Source organism: Topomyia yanbarensis, chromosome 2 (genome assembly GCF_030247195.1).
Source record: "Topomyia yanbarensis strain Yona2022 chromosome 2, ASM3024719v1, whole genome shotgun sequence".
Taxonomy (NCBI): Eukaryota; Metazoa; Arthropoda; class Insecta; order Diptera; family Culicidae; genus Topomyia; species Topomyia yanbarensis.
In genome coordinates, this window is record NC_080671.1 from 259,017,803 (window position 1) to 259,039,513 (window position 21,711).

Sequence of the window (21,711 nt, forward strand, 5' to 3'; positions counted from 1 at the left end):
ATCTAATTTGGAGAAACAAAAATTAACTTTACCATTTTTAACCGAATTTGGAGATAAACAGATGGTTAAATGCAGAACTAAATCTCTAAATTTTTAATAAAATATGAATGTTGAGTAATTTTCCTAGTTTTCATGAAAAAATCGCAAAATATTGATTGTTTACAAATTGTTGTCCCAAACCCGCAGAGTATTTTAAACAAAAGAACATAACTTAGCATACCGTTGGAAAAGTCTTTTGTTCAGAACACAGAAATCGAAAATCGGTTAACAAATGAAGTGTAGATATTTTTTAGCGGCAAAGGTCCGGAAATACGAAATTTGCAATATATCAAGATTTTGAAGGAATACAACATTTTTCATACATTATTTTGAATTGCATTTGATGAGATCTACAACCTAATGTAAGTCACTTGAAAAGTACAAAATCACTATAGCACCGTGTTATTTGTAATCCTCCAAAGGCAAGAAGAAAGTGAACATTGTTGCGTTGCGTTGCGTTGCGTTGTGACGATGATTTTGGCGGATTGCACACTGACTTCATCATGTTTGACTGCTGATTATCTAATAAGAGTTGCTTAGGAAGTGGTAAGTAGGAATTCATACCAATCCGACCCATATTAAAACCTCAACAGCATGATAGCCATCATTGCCGGCCGCCCCCATCTCCATCGTTCACGGGGAAGGATAAAGGATAAGGTAGACGGGTAGTGTTGATGCTCCACCTACTTAACGGAAGGACGACGATTCATCAGACTCTTCCATAGGTGTCGCGGAGTTGGTGGTTTGGAAGGGTATCAGGTCTAGGATTCGCTCCAACCAAACGATGCGACCTGTAAAGCATGTTTTATTAGGTAGTTGTTTAGTTAGTCTTCGAGTGCACGATCACTCGAAAAAGAGATGATCTTGTTTAGTTTTTGGTTATTTTTAAACTCTGGGCAGCCGGCTACCGAGAGTATACTATGTTCCCTAAACAAAAGCAATTTGAACTCCACACGGCCGACCGTGGGAGTATTGCCTAGAAAAGCTAATCTTATCCGCGTAATGGGCCGGATCACTATTTATTGCAACAGTATTTGGCAAGAAGAAAGTGAACATTGTGATAATTTAGTATGAAAAGGTTATCTTATATATATAAAACGCTTTTAATCCACCTATCAGTGTGATGACACATTTCTTATAACTCTTGTCACTCTCTTTGGATAATATATCGTTTGAGAACATTTAGAACTTGATGCTTCGCGATGTTTTTGATAACACATACTACATGGGATAGTGGCAGGACTCAGAGAATCGCTCAAATCAGCATAGAACAACATCAGTGCTAGAAAAATTCAAACCAAACCAATGGGAAATCGAAAAAATGGCCCATAAAATAGACATACAAACGAATTATTGCTAATGCTCTGTTAATAAAATAATAAAGAATTTTCCTAAAGGGATTAAATATTGTACTGAGCCAAAAAAATCGAAATTTTTTTTTTGAATCGATTTGAAGTTTATACTTTACTCAAATTTCCACGCGACTGAGAACTAAGAAATTGTTTAATAAGCTTTCGTAATATTGTGTAGGAAAAAAGCTGAAAATTTCAGTATTTTCTCTATCTGCAACATATAAACCCTTAAGTATACCAATTAATTGGTATACGAATTGGAATAGGTTCGCCAAATTTTGGAAGAAGTCTATAAAATAACCCCTTGAAAACTACCTAAAAATTGTTGTAGTTCGATGCAATAAAAAAATCCCCAAAAATTAAATGTACCTATTAATGTGAAACACAGTGAATAATACATACAAAAAAAAACCATTTTTATCAGTCTCATGGTGTATTTTAGGCTGACAAAATGGGGACATTGACTAAATCGGGCAATTTTTTTTCTTTATAATAAACTGAAGCTGTTAAAATATTCTTCCCGTCCCTTGATGTAGTCTGATAACTATTTCTGATTGTGATGAACTTTTTATTTTTGCATATTTCCATCTTCATGATAAGGAAAACATGCTCAAGAAAGGATTTACTCGAATTCAGTCTTGTTCGTCTGCTAGAGCCCATCAAACATATGTTCATATTTGGCTGATAAAATCGGGGTTTCAATGTATTATAATAGATATTCAGCATTCGAAGAAGTTTCTTGTGAACGAGTGTAGAATGACTTTGTTTCTACTTACTTTAAATCAGCGGCGTAGCCAGAAATTCGTTTTGGTGAAAATCGATCATACTGTCCAAACGGCATAATTCCGCAACCGCAATTTTTGAAGTTTTAAAATTATGCAGAATTAATTTTTCAGAAAATAGTAACAGAGTTCGTGTGTTTAGCGAATTTGTTGAGACTTTATTGAAGTCATGAATATTAACCTGAGAAAATTCACCATAAATACTTCTTGGACGATATACCGTCAAAATTATTTTATCAAATGATGCGCTGTTTAACGTTTGTAAAACTCATCGAAGATACTAAACCTCCGAGATTGGCGGTTTCAAAATGATGCTATCTTGACCTTAAATTACTGTTTTTAAACATTTGACCTATACATATAATTAGTCATACAACAAAAATCAAATGCTCATTTTTCATAAATTTCTCTCTACATTCGGAAAATGTTATCCTCGTTATTAATCATAATACGTTTTCGTCTCAACTCGACGCATTCCCAAAATAAAAACCTGTTTTAATCCGCCTAGTGGTGCAATTGTGCTTTTCTCAATAGTCCAGACTACGATTCCATGGCTGGTTATGTTCAATACAATGGTGGAAATGAATATTACATGTTCAGTACGATTTGCACATACGTACAACGGATCAACAGCCACGATCTTGAGATACTATGTGATACTGAAACATCGCTTGAAACCAGCGGCGGATCAAGGAGAAAGATCCGGGAGATCCGGGTCCTGCCGAAAATTTTCAACTTGATAAGAAATTTTAAACTAGTTTTAATTTTAAAGTAGCAACTCCTCACTGCATACTCCCTCCGGGCCGGTATGATTGACGATTTTTAGAGTGATTGCATAACCTTTCTATATGAGAAAGGCAAAAATGTACCAAAGTCCAAAAAAGTCAATTTTTGTCAAACATCTCAATGTTTCATGCATTTTAAAGTCATTTGGCATCAAAAATACAAATTTGATTTTGAAAATTTTTCATTTCAGTTTATATGGGAATTTGCTGTATGATTGCACTCTTCAACTCGTAACTCCGGAACCGGAAGTCCAATCAATAAAAAAATTCAATGGCAGCCGATGGGAAGGTTGTACCTTTCATTTGAGACTAACTTTGTGCAAATCGGTCCAGCCATCTCTGAGAAACAGAGGTCACATTTTTTCCACATACACATATACACACACGTGCATACACACACAGACATTTTCCGATCTCGATGAACTCAGTCGATTGGCATATGACACTCGGCCCTCCAGGTCGGGATTAGATTGACGAATTTTAAAGTGAATGAGAAAGGCAAAAACATTTTTAGCAAATATTGAAAGTTATGCATTTTTTTGGTGAGCAGTTCTATGTTTCATAGAAATTAAATCAATTTTAACTTCGCTTCCTATTAAATAAAGACCCTTATTACAGTACATCTCTACAAAAACGAGCTCAATTTGAAAATAAATCTGAGGATTATGATTGATTACAGAACTCTGGAATTTTCTATTGGGATGTTTTCAGGCAGGAATTTGATATTGATGCTATTAGACAACTGTGAAATCAAGACCAATAGATCAGTTACAGATCAGGACCCCATTCCGACAATTTATCAAAAGTCCTCATGATGTTTACAACAACAGGTTATCAATCTACGGATCAGATAATTGTTATTGTAATATTGAATTAAATCAGTCTGCATCAATAAATTTTCAACTTCAATCCAATATTTTTTTTGGGTGGGGGGGAGGTGTGGGGTTGTATGGTGTAAAACCCCAAAACCTTCTCTTGGCTACGCCGTTGCTTGGAGTTATTTATTTCGTTTTTCATTTTCCGATATGTTTCAGATCGATCCGATGGTTATAAGTTAGAAAAATTGCAGTCAGAAGGTTCGCACAAATGAACATTTTTGCACTGATAAGTTATAAAGTTCCTTCCAGACAACTTGGAAGTGTTCGGTGATTATTTCTAGCGGTTGTAGATAGAAAAATGAAATACAAAATTCGTGTTTCGAAATAATGTTTGGCTTATTTCAATGGATTATTACTATATTGAAAAATAAATAGGCGACAAAGAGTAATCCACAAACAACAAGCCATAACTTTTAAAGTATTCAAAATAAATATTTGAAGTCTGCAGTAAAGTTACTCGCAAAAGTAAGAGCTACAAATTTGCTGAAGACATCATTTCGATATAATCACTTCCACGAAAAAGTGTGAAAATATCTCACTTATAGGGGGATTAATCAGCAAAAGCACAATACCAAAAGAAAGAGCATATTGCCTCCATTAAATTCTCCGAAGATACTATTGAACTAAAATAAGCCGTTTTGGCGTTAATAATAGATTACATGTTTTGGTCATATTTCTGGAAATGGGAAATGATAAAAATCTTTCGTCCGCGTTTAATGTTTAATATCTCTTTTGACAATAGTTCGATTTCAACAATCTATAGCTTGATCGAAAGGTATTTGTTAAAGCTGTCTAAAAACATATAAACTGTTAATCTATATTGTCAATTTCGGCAGATAATTCAAAAAACTGCAAGAAACGCCATTTTTACGCATTCAAACATTCATATCTCGGAAACTAAACATCAGAATCAAAAACAAATTAATAGCGTTCATACTGTTTTTTAGTTCTTTAATTTAAAATTAGTTTGGATAAGATCGGTTCAGCCATTGCTGAGAAACACGAATGAGAATTTGTCCGTTACATACACACACACACACACACAGACACACACACACACACACAGACATTGTCCCAAATCGTCGAGCTGAGTCGATTGGTATATAAGACTCGGCCCTCCGGGCCTCGGAAAAAATCTTGAAAGTTTGAGCGAATTCTATACATTTCTTTTATAAGAAATGTAAAAATCAATGTATGTTTGTATGTATGTCCGCTAACTAAGTCTAAACTACAAGTTCGATCTTGATGAAATTTGGCATACGTATTCTTTTCCCCAAGAAGATGTTCATGGAATGTTTTGGGGGGGGGGGGGGGGGTACACTTAGCTTTAGGGGGGGGGGGTTGTTTTTAGGCAAAGAATTATTTATATCTCCATATTTATTAGTATTTGACATATGTATTTCTCCCACTGAGCCGATGGATGATGGGAATGGACCAAGAAAGGGGGGGAGGGTTCTGAAGTAATCCTTATCTATTCATTCAATGTGATTATTAGCGATGAATTCAATTTTGACATAAGTATTCCTTCCACTAAGGAGATGGTCATGGGGTGGTTTTTGTGAACGATGGGAAGGGTGAGAAGTACCTAATCCGTGGCAAGGGAGAGGGGGGGGGGTGTACTGAAGAACTTTTTTTAGCTATATATATTATATATGATTTGGCACCAAAACGGTGGACATGATTGTTGGTTTCGGAATCTGAAGGAGAGGGAGGGTTTCTGATGCAATATCTATCAATTACTTCAAGAATCTAAAATTTTGTTGCATGTATGTTTACCAGCACATAAATGAAATGGCAAGAATTTATTTGATAGAGATCTTTTACGCGAATGACAATATAATACTGATGAATTGCATGAATTTGTCGAAAATTAAATTGAAAATTGCGCCTGCGATCGCTTCATCTGAAGTTAAATCAACATTGCTGGATTATGGACGAACAGCTCTGCCCTAAAACAGCCACTAAATCTTGCGCTTGTGGAAAACGTTACTTACAATATCAATCAAAATTCGGATGTAAGCAAAATGCTGCAAGAATGCAACACTGTTATATAGGACGAATTCACGATGACCCATAAAAGGAACTAATCGAATATTTGGTAGCGTGGTCCGCGATCTTCGTCAAATTTTATCCGTTAGTCGACACCTACTGATGAAATCAGTTCTTGCTTAAGGGGGTAGGATTATTGTTGAAAAAATATCGTGCTTAAAAAAAATTGGCGATACCGAGAGTGTTAGTCAATTCAGACAATAATGCAACATTTAAGCAATATTTTCCTTAATGTTCACCGCAAAATATTGAAAATCTTCAGGAGACACCACGAATAAATGCGATGTACAGAATAACTTTAAATCTACTGAACCAAATTATTTGAAATTTTGCACAGTTCTCCTTCATATCATAACATCATTAAAGATCATAACTTTGTTCACAAAAATAAGTTTCATGATTTTTTTTAGCGAAAATTGCATTTTTAGCCGCAGAATGCTATAAAAAATTAAAATATTAAGGAAAAAAATAAAAGCTTCGATCAATACCTGGGGATATGTAGGAGAACTGTACAAACCTTGAAAACGATTGGTCCAATATATCTTGATTTATGATTTACACCACAAAGCCAGTTTTAAACGAGATGCCTCCAGAGATTTTCTGTCACTGGCTCAATTTTTAGTATTCTGCTATGATATTTGAAGATATACTGTTCAATTGTGCAGTAAATATATGAAAAGTGAATGAATATACTAACACTCTCTGTATCGCCAAAATATTTTTTTAAATGCACCATTTTTGCCTTTCTCATATAGAAAGGTTATGCAATCACTCTGAAAAACGTCAACCTAATCCCGGCCCGGAGGGCCGAGTGTCATATCCCATTCGACTCAGTTCGTCGAGATCGGAAAAAGTCTGTATGTGTGTGTATGTGTGTATGTATGTGTGTGTATGTGTGTGTATGTGTGTGTGTATGTGTGTGTGTATGTATGTGCGTATGTGTCAAATAATGTCACTCATTTTTCTCAGAGATGGCTGGACCGATTTGCCCAAACTTAGTCTCAAATGAAAGGTGCAACCTTCCCATCGGCTGCTATTGAATTTTGGATCGATCGGAATTCTGGTTCCGAAATTACGGGTTTCAGAGTGCGGCCACACAGAAATTTCTCATAAAAACTATAGGAAAAATTAAAAATAGAATTTTTATTTTTGATGCTAAATGTATTCAAGGTGCATAAAACGTCGAGATTTGATGCAAACACGAAAAAAAATTGACGAAGATTCACTTTTTTGGATTTTGCATATTTTTGCCTTTCTCATGTGCAATCACTCTGAAAAACGTCAACCTAATCCCGGCCAAATTTTTTTTTTCGACTCGCATAAGGTTTCTGGATTTTAACAGGGGCATAGTTGATGGTTTACGGAGAGGGGTTACACCCCCCCCCTCTACTGTTCACTCCCCTCCTTTAAAAATCTCCTTAAATCACCCCTCAGACCACCACCTCTTACCCCTCCCTTTCAACCCCATCATCTTTAAACCACCACTACATTACAAAGCATACCAATTTAAGCTGGGGAGTCGTTCGTTCATGGGACTTTCGCCCTCCTCACATACCCATCCCCGCATGACAAAATGAGTTTGCAAGCAGATAACATTGATCTAATGCTGATTAGGCTAATGGAGTATGATATTTTTTTGTTTCAAGTGTGTCACCGTCGACACGTAGCTCATCAAGTTCGTGGCTGGCATGCCATTGTGTATAAGTGCAAAGTGTACTAAGAATGTAATGGACATTTCCACAATTATGTTGAACATAAAAAGCCTCCGTGCCATAGTTTAGAGAAATGAGAAAGGCACAATTGCACCGCTAGGTGGATTAAAACAGGTTTTTATGAATTGACTTTACCCACGTCCACCAACACTCCGTTATGTCTTCGTATCATTGGAAATATGTTTCGAAAACAGAACTTTTCACTATATGTGCATACTTTTATTGAATGATTCTTATAGTCACCTTCGCAGGTTAATTCGCCAAAAAAAGTTAGATATATGGGTTGGGAAAATGTTAATCGATGCAACAATAACTTGCACCACATTTCCACATGATTTTGTAACATAATACAATCTGTTGAAATTGTCTTCAATTTCATACACTACTCCATCCAAAATAAAATCGATGGTAATTCTGTTACGCTTATAAATCTATGGATTATCGTATTGAATTATTTAATTCAGTCGATCCACCATGCTTTCAGGAGTATTGGTTTCATACGTTACCAACCCAGCAGTCTCCGTCAGACGAAGGTTTTTATATTTAATCGAAAAAATAAAGTTCTTTCTACGAATTTTTGCGATTAAGGAAGTTGCTCAAGGTGTAATTTGATAAAAAATATTCGAAAACTGACAATAACTTTGTTGTGTCGAGAGCTACAGATTCATCGTTGTTATAAAAATGTGCACTTTATCGCTTTTAACAACTTTGTAGAAGACACTTTTAATAATAAAAAGTAATCGTAAAAAGTTATATTCGAAAACTGTTTTGAAGGGGTCTATCCCAAGCAAACCTACATATCTCGCTACTGTTACTATATAGAGCTTTAGTATCTTCAGTAAAGATTTTCACAATAATATTTTCTAGAACTTTACTGAAGACAGTGAGCTTCTAGCTAAATTATTTGGGGAAATAAATTTTCTATCTCACTTTTAGGGGATTAATCACTCAATTTATTATATCAAAACATGCATCTATTTATATCCAGAAAATTCTTCGAAAAAATCCATTCTCCAAAACCAATGGATCAGGAGTTATTAAATTTTGGTCGTGAAAACGTCGTTTTGCAACACTGTGCACCGCATGTGTTGCAATTGAAACTTTGTGTGCCTATTATATTAGTTACTGCGCAACATCGACCCACCACAACTGTGCTTTGGTTGAAAAATTTCATTTAAGCGACCATAGTAGCTAGAAAATATAAAGGAGCAGATGTACCTCGAATTCAAATGATATCAATGGATATCAAACGATTGTGTATAGGAAAACAGAGCAATTAATTTAATTGTGCTCCAGGTCGTCAAACTAAGAACATTGTCTATCCGCGATCAAAAATATTTAGTATTTTTAGTATTTTTAAAATATTTCGGTGTAGGGTGTAGCGGTGTAGCGAAGCGCACCGGGTTACAGCTAGTATTTATATAATATACATTAATCCATTCTTGTCCGACTTTTCCCTGGTGCATATACGGCTCCAAAACAATTTTTCATCAAAACTGTGGGGATCAAGGAGCATGAAAAATGGCAGCACTGCTCCAGCGGGATCTAGTCAGACAAATTGCAATTACTTCAGTTCTACGAATAATACGTAGAGGAACCCGGGGCTATTCGGACCTACTTAAGCAAATCGCCCTTTTAGGTAAATAGTTGTGAAAAAGTTACCGACCAAAAGTCCTAATTGTTAGTTTGAAACCTCAGCTACATTTTGGTGCCATTAAAGGTTCATTTGCACCACTCAATGGCAGCGCTAGGCGATGATTTGCAAACCTCTACCTTTTTCCAGCCAGGGGTAATTCGGACCTCCCTACGGGGCAATTCAGACCGTCATTTTTCTTTAATTTTTTTACAATGGAATTATGTTTACCTATGAATTAGTTACAAGAGACACTCCTTAAGAAACAAAAAAAAAATGCTTTACGAAAACTTAATCTGGTCTGTCGCAGCTGTCGATTGGCGGGCCATGTATTTTCTTTGCTGTGGCGTGTGCAATGGTGTGCGCAGCCGCAAGCCACTGAACGGTGGTTGACGGAATAGGGGGACCGAAATAGGAATAGCCCCGTACGCTCATATCGCACAAAAGTGGTGAGCGTCTCGAAAATATATATGTTTTCACCCAAACAAAAATCATTCCATAAAATAGGAGCCTCAAGCTTTCCAAAACACTTGCCTTTTATTTTTTCACTTTTATTGGTTGCTTTAATCACGGTTTTTCCATTATAATGATTTTTGTTTTGAGAATAGCACAACAACGTTATTACTCCTTTCTATAAAGAACAAAGAACCAACTTCAGCTCTCAAAATTAATGTTTCAGGATAGCGGTTCCATGAATTTGTACGATAGTTAGAAAGTCTTACTATTTTCTGAGAAATCGAGGGGGGCCGAATTACTCCCACTGCCTTAATAGCCCCGGGTTCCCCTATATATGCTAGTGCTCAAATGAAATTTAATAATCTCAACAATTAATTTTATAAGCTAGTCTTGCCTTAGCCAAAACTTATAGTTATAGATAGAAATGGGTTTAATGGTGTTAAATGTATATCAAGTTTCTCTGATCGTTTACCTAGAGAATTTAAAAAAAGGCATGGTTGATCGCCAGTAATTCACAAGAATTACATTTTAAAATGATTTGTCCCATTCTATGATCAGTGTTTTTAAATATGTTAGTTTTTAAAACACATTATTTTTTAAAAAATTATTGTGATGCATTCAATAGGATTTTTAGCAACTTCGCGATTTTTTTTTGTCGTTATATAATATTAAAATTAATTAATCTTGCACTTTATTTGATTTAATTTGAATCTTGCACATTTCATACCTTAATTTTATATTTAGGGTAATTATAACTAATATCTTATATTTTATAAAGGATCTACCAATAGCGCGACGCTAACATGTGAGCGGAGTCATAGCGCCACCTTTTGCGAGCAAATTTATGCGCAGCACTACCGCCATGAACAAATATTGACAATAAAATGTTCATTTTCATGAAGACATTTTCTAATACTTTTATCATATTTGTTTCATATAGGTGGGAAAAAATCGAACTCATTTGAAAAATCATTATAAAAGGGGCGGCAAATTTAATTTTTGGCCCCGAGCGGCAAAACACCTCGCGCCGCCACTGTCCAGCTAAAATAAAGGTATGTATCAGTGCAATGTTTAGTATATTTGTGCTGGAAAAACGAGATATGGTGCGGTAAATGCTGGCTCGTAAGTGTTTATTTTGCTAAGCGCCGTTGCATACAGTTTCGGTTCACTACGTGAGTGAGGCGGATTAGTAGATATTTCAATAAGGTGATTTTGTTTTAATTAAAAGTAGGATTTAGAGGATAGTTCTAAATACATATGTGCACAACAAATAAAGAATATAACTTGAGCTTATTTTTTCTCACCTGCTTTAGCCAAATCGATAGTGTCATTATCTCATATGCTTGGTTCGAAACCAAGGGGTACGAAATAGGGTCACAATAGGCTCTACTGCCATAATAGGCACATCACCCTATATTTTCGACAAAACTGCTAGCATAGGACTAAATCAAATAAATCACGTAAAAAATCGACAGAATTGCTATCACGATCTTTTATTTACAAACATTCAGGAAGACTTCTGTGTATCTGAATCTCTAACTCCTTGATCGAAAAATAAAGCATTTCATACTGCTATTGAATTTTCCTTATTCATCCATGAAATTCAAAAACCCAGCGATTGTGACTTTGAGGAAATCTTTGAATACCATAAAGCCAATTATGACAATATCAGGCGGAAGCTAAGTAGTGTCAATTGGCAAAATAGCTTTAGAAATGAAGGAAATATTGTAACCGCAGCGGACGTATTTTACAAAATTATTTTCAAGATAATTCATGAAGAGGTGCCTATTAAGAAAAAAAGACGACACGGCAACTCGAAGCATCCCGTTTGGTATAATAGACAAATTAAGAGTTTGAAAAATAGGAAGCAAAAAGCCTTTAAGCTATATAAGAAAATCCAAAATAATGAGAACTTGGAAAAATATTTCGACATTTGCGATAAACTAAATATGGCCATAAATTCTGCACTTGCGGATTATAACTCAAAAACGGAAGAGCAGATCAAATCTTGTCCAAAGAATTTTTTCAACTACGTCAAAACTAAATTAAAATCAGACAATTTCCCATCAACAATGCACTTGGACGACAACGTACGTGATAGCTCAGAAGAAATCTGCAACCTATTTGCAACATTCTTCCAAGAAATATATACGACTTTTTCTGAACAAGACCGTGATCGCGATTACTTCGCTTTTCTTCCCAATTTTCCTTTGGATATTAGTGTCAATCATGTCATAGTGGAAGACATTTTCAATTCTCTAAAACATTTAGATGTATCAAAAGGTTCTGGCCCTGATGGAATTCTACCATTATTTATGAAAAACCTAGCAACCGAGTTAACTGCCCCATTGTTCTGGCTGTTTAATATGTCTTTGCAATCTGGACAGTTCCCTAAAATATGGAAAAAATCTTTTTTAGTGCCTATATATAAATCTGGCAAAAAATCTGACGTACGTAATTATCGTGGGATAGCCATAATCTCATGTATTCCGAAACTTTTCGAATCAATCATTAACGAAAAAATATTTCTTCAAATAAAAAACAGAATTTCCAACCTCCAGCATGGCTTCTTCAAAGGTCGTTCGACCTCAACAAACTTATTAGAATTTATTAATTATACACTGATTGCAATGGATAATGGAAACTACGTGGAGGCACTTTATACAGACTTTAGTAAAGCATTTGATCGCATTGACATCCCAATGTTACTTTATAAATTGACAAAGATCGGCATTGAGCCTGGGCTACTTACATGGTTAGAATCATATCTCTCCGAACGTCAGCAAATAATTAAATTTAAAGGAAAGCAATCTAATCCAATTAAAGTCACCTCAGGAGTTCCACAAGGCTCTCATTTAGGCCCTCTATTGTTTATTTTATACGTGAACGATATCTCCTTCATTCTCAAAAAACTGAAAATACTAATTTATGCGGACGATATGAAACTTTATTTGGAGATAAGAAATGCCGAGGGTATTAATACATTTCAAAACGAAATACAAATTTTCCACATGTGGTGTCAAAAAAGCCTCTTACAACTGAACGTGAAAAGTGTAATTCAATAACCTTTAGTCGAAAACGACAAACACCGAATGTTGAGATTACCTTAGGAAATCAGACTGTAGTAAAATGTGAAAAAATTAGGGTTTTAGGTGTTATATTAGATTCAAAGTTAAATTTTATTGATCATTATAACACAATTATACACAAAGCTAGCAACATGCTCAGTTTTATAAAATCATTTTGAAGATCCTTATACAATAAAAATATTATATATTGCATATGTTAGGTCGATATTGGAATATTGCAGTATTATTTGGTGCCCTTTTTCAAGCAGACATGAAGAACGAATAGAATCGGTACAAAAACAGTTTTTATTATTTGCCCTTCGTAAATTAGGATGGACAGCATTCCCTCTGCCATCTTATGAAGCACGCTGCTTGTTTATCAATATTCAAACATTAAAGGAGCGTCGCGAATTTGCAATGCTCTCATTCATTAATAATATCGTTTCGCATCGTATCGATTCAGCTGAAATTTTATCCAAATTGAACTTTTATGCACCTTCACGACAGCTACGAAATCGAAGTATATTTTCAATAACTCCTTTTCACACAAACTATGCAAAATATAGCCCCATAAATCGAATGATGTCTATTTATAATAACTATTGCGACTCAATTGATTTTACAATGTCTAAACTGAAACTAAAACAATATTTTATACACAAAAGAAATTCTAACGCGTAAGAGGATGATTCTGTAAAAGCCGAAATTGCTTCATTTATACTAAATTCACGAAATATACACATTAGTAATTAAGGAAATCTGTAGTCTACATCGATTGACAAAATAAAATAAATAAATACTGTATACTTAGATTTTCGTGCTTTCATGCAATTTTTCTCACGACCATTGCAAATGCTGCGTTAGGGGACAACACCAAAATGAACACAAACGGTCGCTTATGAAGTGTTGTCCCCTAACGCGACCGAAGTGTTTGTTGAAGCTCAAACAAAGCGAAGTATATTACCTCTAGACATGTGAATAACTCAAAACAAAGATTTGAAATGCCAAACTAGATGTATTTCTAGTTTCATCTTCATGTTTATTTGACAAATGATATTTAGAAATCAAATTAATATGGATTGAGAACAGGCCACACCGCATACCACAGTGTGGCCCGGTATAGAAGAGATTGTAGACCACAACCGCCACTTTCTAATGGTTCGAAAAAGGTGGTTTCAAGTAGTTTTGGTAAGTTGAATACATTATTGACATCGGAAAATATATTAAATAAAATTAACTGTTTATTAGGGTGACTCAACAAATTTTTATTTTATTGACCAAATAAGTTTTTTCAAGCAATTTTACTGCACTGACTTTGTTTTTTTGACATTATCAAATCTTGAAAATAAAATTGACTGTTGATTGGGGCAGATCAAAAAACGTCATTGGGGTGGTTCAATATTTATTTTCTTGTTGCGTTAAAAATAAACAAATGTGACACTGAAGCAACTCAGCACAGGTAAGACTGTCAAACGATTATACTCAGTCAAGCAGTTGTGATATTTACATATTGTTTATAATGTCGCGAAAAACCAGTAATACGGTTGAAGTAAAGATTTTGAAATAGAATATCGCCCTTCCAGTCCCACCTCTGGCGTTTGTTCAACCGTTTTTACTCATAGATCTGCAAGAAGGCACTTAATAGTTATGATTGCGGAAATTAATCAAAATGTATCCGTTTTACGCGATTTTTGTAAAAGAAGGGAAAGACGCAGCTTTTTGAAAATTTAGATATATTACAGTATGAAAAAATTGTTAAAAAACTACACAACTGCGGTCTTATGGGTCAGCTGGCCGGCTTGTCACTGAATTATCTAAATGATACAAACAGAATTTCGTGAAATTGTATCTTTTATTTGTGAATTCTGAGAAATGCGTATCCTCGATAAAATTTTGACTTTAACGTGCTATAAAAACATTAAGAAGCTGTGTTAATTTACGATGTTTGGTTCACGTAGAAGAAAATCGATTCCGAAAATGCAAACCGTGGTTTGTTCCAAATGGTCAATAATTATAAACTGTGAAGTCCCGTTCCAATTTTTTTCAAAAATTTATCCACGATGTTTTAGTTGGAACTGCAAATCACCGCCATCTTTATATTTGTTGTGCTCCCAAGCCCAGTACGTTGGAAAAATTCGATCAAATATGTCCATTTTCACTTAAAAGATGCAAATTTTCAAAAATTTCACAAAACTTTGGTTTTAAACTGTGAAGTCCCGTTCCATTTTTTTTCAAAAATTCATTCACGGTGATTTAGTTGAAACCCCAAATCTCTGCCATCTTTTTTTTGTGATGCTACCAAGCCCAGTTCGATGGTAATTTTTTTTCAACCGTGGGTCATTACAGTAAAATTTTCGATTATCGAATCATTTTTTCAAAAAGTCCTTGGATCTAAAAATTTTTTATAATTTGTTTTCAGCGATTTTAGTTTTTTTTGAGACTAGATTCTGATGTTTCTTGCTATTTTTAGACATATTTCCACAATATTTTTTTTCGATTTTCAACATTTCATGTACTCACTTCCCTTTGGATTTTTCTTATATTATGAAAACAATATTCAAACGCCGCACTCCTTTAATGATGTCCGATTGAGCTAAAACTTGCATAGATCACTTTTTCGATGTAATAAGCATTTTATGTAAGACTTTATGCGAAAATTTAAGATGATCATTTTCATTGATATTTTGCCTCTTGAACACCCCTAGTTCTCCATACAAACTTTGGTTTTAAACTGTGAAGCCCGGTTTCAATTTTTTTTTTCAAAAATTTCTTCACCAGGGGTTACCTGGGACCTAAAACTTTCGCCATTTTTTTTCGTTCTGCTCCCCGATCGTGTGTTGAACAGTGTTATTCTGTCAATTTGAAAGAATATTTAAGGAGGACAAGTGAGTGTTGTTCCCTATGACCAAATTCTTCCATGCGCTCTCATACTTGTTTGGCATATTGCGTTCCATTCCATATTGTTGAACCCTTTTCTGAAATTGTCGATTTATTCTTAGATAGTTTATCCATTGATAGATGTAATAAAAACTCGATTATTTTGGGATATTTTAAGGTAGGCCTTCCCCTTAATGGCATGACCCCCTCTCTTTCCACCCCTCAGGTCACTCATACCACTGCATGGCTGCGCTATTTCTGAAATAGGTTTCTTATATCTAGTATGTCTATATCATGTTCTGTAGGCTCCCAAAGTATCTCTGCAGAAGGATTTACCGTACTGTAACGGAAAGCGTTAGGGGACAACACTTCAGTGCACCCCTGTGAAAGAACGATTTCAAAGTTCGTTATATACAAATAGCACATTTTTAGAAAGGTATTGATAAGTACTAATAGCTTCTGAAAATATTTCATAGATATCGTGCAATGTTTTCGTGAAAAATTGAAAAAAACATGATTTTGCGTTATGGTCAATTTTTGCACCCCTTTTATCCGGCAATCCATTCACTCAAAAAATCTGCGTCCAAAGATGAAATCTTTGTACAATATGTATGCAATAAAATGGCATTTCAGATTACTCCAAATTAATTTTATTACGAACATGTCGGTGTGGTACGGGAAAATCTATTCAATTATTAAAAACGAGTCTTAAATGTATTACTGGTTTTTATTTATGAGCCACATAAAATTCTTTTAAAAAATTGGATTTGGGAGCCTGAAACCTATACGAACATATTTCAGAACAACTTTTACTTATATTAAGAGATTTATTTTCATGAGGTAAGCGATACAAGTGCGAGGAATGTGTCTTCAGTTGACGGGAATATTGCGTAGATTGAAGTAGGCCAACTCAAACAATATCGCAAGTAGCGATTGAATTGATTGAGTCCGACAATCGATGTTCAAACAGCTATTTCATTGAAAACAACGCTCTGGTTAAGAACGTTCATGTTGAATTCTTTCGCGCGTCATAAATTCTGCAAAAATTCGTTGATATTTTTTTATTCATTTCGTTTATTTGATAGGCACAAATGCGTTAGCTTGGCGGTGCGAAATTCTTTTGTTTTCACATTTTGGATATTTTAAAACTAAGAGGTTACAATGTCGAAAAATTTTATTTATAAAAGAGAAACATTTTACAGCTATCTTAAGACTAGAAATAAGATTCTATATACCAGGGAGGGAGCAAAAGATTTTTTTTATGAAAAATTTTAAAACAAGGAATTCAATAGTAATAGTGTTTTAGGAAATATTTACAGTTATCTTAAAACTAACAATACACTTTGGTACACAAAAGGAGGGACAAATATTTACGAAAAATTTCACAGGTGTTTTAAAACTAGGGATACAATTCTGTTTACACGATAGGGAACAATAGTTTTAACAAAGAGGTAAAATTACAACTATCTTAAAACTACGAATACGGAATACAAATTTGATTATTTACCGGAGACTTATGCTTGGTCAAGATATTCAGAGGGGGGCAGAAGGCGTAGATGGTGACCGGGAGAGAAGAGCAAAACTTGCAACTTTCGGGCAAACGGGAGATTAGCGAAACAAATTAGCGCCTCAGTCTAGTAGGACGGATTGGTGGATGATATTCTTCGGACCCGCAGGGAATCCTTCAAGAGTCATCGGACCTCGAGTCGATTTCGCTTCAGTTTCCGTAGTGGTAAGGGCGACGGCAGTTACATAGTGGCACTCTGGAGCTGATCAGTTCCACAAGGCAGGAGGAAACTCCTAAAAACGAGATATAAAAAGAGAGGGGCTAAATTGGTATATTTATCGTTTTTATGAAAGTATAAATAAGGGATATATAAGGGAAATCGCGATTTGCCAGCATATCTCGGACTGGGACATTGGGTGGTCTACCTCGGGCCCGAAGGGAATCTTTTAACTGAGACCTGGCGTCCAAATACCCGGCGCATACCCAGACAACGTACTCGATGTCGTGATAGCCCTCGTCACAAGCGCACAGACTACTCTTCGCAAGCCCGATACGCCGCAAATGCGCATCTAAGGTGTAGTGGTTGGACATAAGTCGGGACATTACACGAATAAAATCCCGACCCACACCCATCCCCCTGGGCCAAGGCTTCGTTGATACCTTTGGGATAATGGAATGTAGCCATCGTCCAAGTTCACCATTGCTCCACGAGGTTTGCCAACTGCTGAGTGTCCTCTGACGACAAATACTAAAAAATTCATTGAAGCAAATTGGTCTTTCGTTTATGTCACCATTTGAAGCCACCTTAACTCATGAGTCTGCCTTTTCATTGTCCGGAATAGAGCAATAAGAGGGGACCCAAACAAAGGTAATCTGATAAGATTTTTCAGATAACGTACACAAGGACTCCCGTATCTTCGCCAGGAAATAGGGTGATGAGCCTATTTGCGCCATGTTTCTATTATCACCCTACCCATTTGACGCCGTTGGTTAGAGCAGTGTCTGCCATCTTTGTTCAACGCATTGAGTCAAATGGTAGCGCAGCAATAGGGGCACTCGATTCGAGTTTTCATTGTGCTTAAACACGAGAATTTTACTGTTTTCAACGCATTTGTGTTATTATATTGGTTCTTAACAACGAAGCAAAGCGGTTGATGTCAATGTTTACGCATTCCATTGATTGTAAGGGAAGAAATTACCGAATTTGTGAGGCACCTTGCTTAGTATGGTGAAAATAGGCTCATCATCCTATGGGAATTGCTTTTTGGGCTTCATCGAACGAAGAGCCTCGATAGAGCTGAGGCTGTCCGAAATGATGAAGTAGTGATCTGTGGGCAGAGTGTCGATGATCCCAAGGGTGTACTGAATTGCAGCTAACTCTGCGACGTAAACTGAAGCGGGATCATTGAGCTTGAATGAAGCGGTGATAGTATTGTTGAAGATACCGAAGCCAGTGGACCCATCGAGATTTGATCCGTCAGTGTAGAACATTTTGTCACAGTCGACTTCTCGGAATTTATTATAAAATATATTGTGGATCATTTGCGGGCATATGTGGTCCGGGATTTCACGAATCTCTTCCTTCATGGATGTGTCGAAGAATACAGTACAATAAGAAGTATCTAGGCAACGAACACAGTTGGGAGTATATGAAGAAGGATTAATACTCTGTGCCATGTAGTCGAAGTACAAGAACATAAATCGGGTTTGAGAATTAAGCTCGACGAGCCTCTCGACGTTTTCAATCACCAACGGGTTCAGAATGTCGCATCGGATGAGCAATCGATATGAGAGTTCTCAAAATCGATTTTTAGCGGAAGAACGCCCGTCAGCACTTCGAGACTCATCGTATGGGTCGAATGCATACAACCCAAGGCAATGCGCAAGCAACGATGCTAGATTCTCTCCAGTTTGATGAAGTGTATGTTCGCAGCGGAGTGGAAACAGAAACACCCGTACTCCATCACCGACAATATCGTTGTTTGGTATAACCTGATCAGGTCTCCTGGGTGGGCACCCCACCATGTTCCAGTTATTGTTCAGAGAAAATTGATCCTTTGTTGGCATATCTGTTTCAGATACCTAATGTGACATCCCCAGGTACCTTTAGAGTCGAACCAGACCCCGAGATATTTAAATGTGAAAACCTGATTGATCGTTGCACCCATTAATAGAAGCTGGAGTTGCGCCGGCTCACGCTTAGTAGAAAAAACAACCAACTCAGTTTTCTCCGTGGGGAACCCAATACCCAGCTGAAGAGCCCAAGCAGACAAATTGTCCAAGGTATTTTGTAATGGTCCTTGCAAGTAGGCAGCTTTGGGCACTGTAACAGAGACCACCCCATCGTCTGCAAGTGCATGAATTGGCAAGACAATCGTCAATGTCATTCACGTAAAAATTGTAGAGCAAGGGACTTAGACATGAGCCCTAGGGAAGACTCAAGTAGCTAAATCGCGATGTTGTTAAATCGCCATGCGAAAAGTGCATGTGCTTTTCAGACAACAGGTTTAGCAAAAAGTTATTTAAAATTGGTGAAAGACCATGCTGGTGCAGCTCTTCTGACAGAATGTTGATAGAAATTGAGTCAAAAGCCCCCTTAATATCCAAGAAGACTGATGCCATCTGCTCTTTGTTAGCATAGGCCATTTGGATTTCTGTAGAAAGCAACGCAAGGCAATCGTTCGTCCCTTTGCCTTTGCGTAAGCCAAATTGTATATCTGACAGTAAGCCATTTGCTTCAACCCAATTGTCGAGGCGAAACAAGATCATTTTCTCGATCAACTTCCGAATACAGGACAGCATTGCAATCGGCCGATACGAGTTGTGGTCGGAGGCTGGTTTTCCTGGTTTTTAGATGGCGATGACCTTCACTTGCATCCAGTCATGAGGGACAATGTTACCCTCAAGAAACTTGTTAAATAAATTCAACAAGTGCCTTTTTGCAGTGTCAGGCAGATTCTTCAGCAAGTTGAATTTGATTCTGTCTAACCCTGGGGCTTTATTGTTGCATGATAAGAGAGCAAGTGAAAACTCCACCACCGAAAACGGTGTTTCGTTCGCGGTATCATGAGGAGACGCTGCGCGGCACGTTTTCTGTACCGGGATAGAGTCCGGACAGATCTTCTTGGCAAAAGCGAATATCCAACGGTTTGAATATTCCACGTTCTCGTTGGTACTATTTCGGTTACGCATACGTCGAGCCGTAACCCCCCTCCGGAGGAAGTTCTTGAGTGGATTCGATTTTAACGGATATCGCGGTCGCGAAACTCTTCCAATCAATGTTCCGTGTGATGTCATACGAAACATTTATTGTTTCCGATGGTCTTGAACCGTTAGTAATTGAAATCACGATAGGCAAATGATCGCTACCGTGGGGATCAGGGATCACCTTCCACATGCAATCTAACTGTAGCGATGTCGAGCAAAGCGATAAATCCAACGCGCTTGCGCGTGCTAGTGGTGTAGGACACCGCGTCATTTCTCCCGTGTTTATGATGGTCATGTCGAAATTGTCGCAAAGATCTTGGATTAATGTTGATCTATTATCATCATGAAGACAGCCCCATACCGTACCGTGCTAGTTAAAGTCTCCTAGAACTAGCCGCGGTGCCGGTAAGGATTCCGTGATATTACAAAGCATTCGGTGCCCTACCGAGGCTCTAGGAGGAATGTAGATGGAAGCAATGCAAAGGTCTTTGCCTTGGATTAGAACAAGCGACAATTTCAATGCCTGGTGTCGAAGGGAGGTTAATTCGGTTGATAGAATAGCACTTTTAAATCCCCAAAAGTACTCCTCCATAAGAGTTTTCTCGATCCAGACGAATTATATTAAAGTCGTGGAAGTTGAGATTTATATCGGAAGTTCACCAAGTTTCACATAATGCAAAAACATTACATTTTAAACTGCTAAGTAAAAATTTAAAGGAATCGATTTTCGGGAGGATACTTCTGCTGTTCCACTGTAGAACAGTGATCAAATCGGTGACTTCGTTCGATGACTTAGCCATCGAAGGATACGATCGCTGCAAGGAAGGTCCATTTAGCTGTCAACTGCTTCAAAAATGTTAGCACTATAGGGAAAAAACGTATTAGAATACTTTTAAAAGGATCAGTAACATTGAAAGCTGTGAAAATTAGGTCCACTATGTCAGAAAATTTCATTAGTCCATTACTGGATTGAGCATCTGTTTGAAAAAAGGGACACTTGGGGTTTTTGGTGTCCCTGGAAGTGGTGGATACTCATTGTTAGAATTAAAATTTCCAAGTCCTGGAGCAACTTGCATCGGCGCACTCTCTAAGTAAGAAACACCTTGGCACCCTTACGAGGCAGTCTAGGGGAGGCTAGCTTTCTCCTCTTCCTAGATTCCCCCGGGTTAACAAAAGATGTTCCCTCTTGTGGATCGTCAGATGCTCACCACGAGCCAAAAGAGCAAAGGAATTTTCGGAAGGGACAGATGGCGAAGCATTGTTTAGCTTTTCTGCATAAGAGTGCCTCGAGTGATCCTTAAGGGAGCGCCTAATTTTATCGCCGCGCTGCTTGTACGCCGGGCATGACTTAAGAGCCTGTGGAGGG

The 21,711-nt window shown here is 36.8% G+C and overlaps 1 protein-coding gene across 3 annotated transcripts in view; it reads left to right on the forward strand.

Moving 5' to 3' along the window:
• LOC131683096 (uncharacterized) overlaps positions 1 to 21,711 on the forward strand; it is a 357,860-nt gene that overhangs the window by 230,239 nt on the left and 105,910 nt on the right. The window contains exon 1 of one of the 3 annotated variants that reach the window (XM_058964915.1): positions 10,597 to 10,738. The exons of the other annotated variants lie outside the window; for them this stretch is intronic. The gene's annotated coding sequence lies outside the window, so the exon portion shown is untranslated. Of the gene's footprint in view, positions 1 to 10,596; positions 10,739 to 21,711 lie in introns of those variants that run through there. 3 annotated transcript variants of the gene reach the window in all.